Genomic DNA, 1,288 nt, shown 5'->3' on the forward strand with positions numbered 1-1,288 from the left:
GTTGCTGTGTTGTTGTTGTTGTTGTTGTTGTGTTGTTGCTGTGTTGTTGTGGTTGTTGCTGTGTTGTTGTTGTGTTGTTGTTGTGTTGTTGCTGTGTTGTTGTTGTGTTGTTGCTGTGTTGTTGCTGTGTTGTTGCTGTGTTGTTGCTGTGTTGCTGATGTGTTGTTGCTGTGTTGTTGCTGTGTTGTTGCTGTGTTGCTGATGTGTTGTTGCTGTGTTGTTGCTGTGTTGTTGCTGTGTTGTTGCTGTGTTGTTGCTGTGTTGTTGTTGTGTTGTTGCTGTGTTGTTGCTGCTGTTGTTGTGTTGTTGTTGCTGTGTTGTTGTGTGTTGTTGCTGTGTTGTTGCTGTGTTGTTGCTGTGTTGTTGTTGCTGCTGTTGGTGTGTTGTTGTTGTGTTGTTGTTGTGTTGTTGTTGTGTTGTTGCTGTGTTGTTGCTGTGCTGTTTTTGTGTTGTTGCTGTGTTGTTGTTGTTGTTGTGTGTTGTTGATGTGTTGTTGCTGATGTGTTGCTGATGTGTTGTTGCTGTGTTGTTGCTGTGTTGTTGTGTTGTTGCTGTGCTGTTGCTGTGTTGCTGATGTGTTGTTGCTGTGTTGCTGATGTGTTGTTAATGTGTTGCTGATGTGTTGCTGATGTGTTGTTGTTGTGTTGTTGCTGTGTTGTTGCTGTGTTGTTGCTGTGTTGTTGCTGTGTTATTGCTGTGTTGTTGCTGTGTTGTTGTGGAGTTGTTGCTGTGATATTGCTGTGTTGTTGCTGCTGTTGGTGTGTTGTTGTGGTGTTGTTGTTGCGTTGTTGTTGTGTTGTTGTTGTTATGTTGTTGTTGTTGTGTTGTTGCTGTGCTGTTGCTGTGTTGTTGTTGTTNTTGTGTTGTTGCTGTGCTGTTACTGTGTTGTTGCTGTGCTGTTGCTGTGTTGTTGTTGTGCTGTTGCTGTGTTGTTGCTGTGTTGTTGCTGTGCTGTTTTGTGTTGTTGCTGTGTTGTTGCTGTGCTGTTGCTGATGTGTTGTTGCTGTGTTGCTGATGTGCTGTTGCTGTGTTGTTGCTGTGTTGTTGCTGTGCTGTTTTTGTGTTGTTGCTGTGTTGTTGCTGTGCTGTTGCTGATGTGTTGTTGCTGTGTTGCTAATGTGTTGTTGCTGTGTTGTTGCTGTGTTGTTGTTGCTGCTGTTGGTGTGTTGTTGTTGTTGTGTTGTTGTTGTTGTTGTTGTGTTGTTGCTGTGTTGTTGCTGCTGCTGTTGGTGTGTTGTTGTTGTTGTGTTGTTGTTGTTGTTGTTGTTGTTGTTGTGTTGTTGCTGTG

Source organism: Priapulus caudatus, unplaced genomic scaffold, assembly GCF_000485595.1.
Source record: "Priapulus caudatus unplaced genomic scaffold, Priapulus_caudatus-5.0.1 Scaffold735, whole genome shotgun sequence".
NCBI lineage: Eukaryota > Metazoa > Priapulida > Priapulimorpha > Priapulimorphida > Priapulidae > Priapulus > Priapulus caudatus.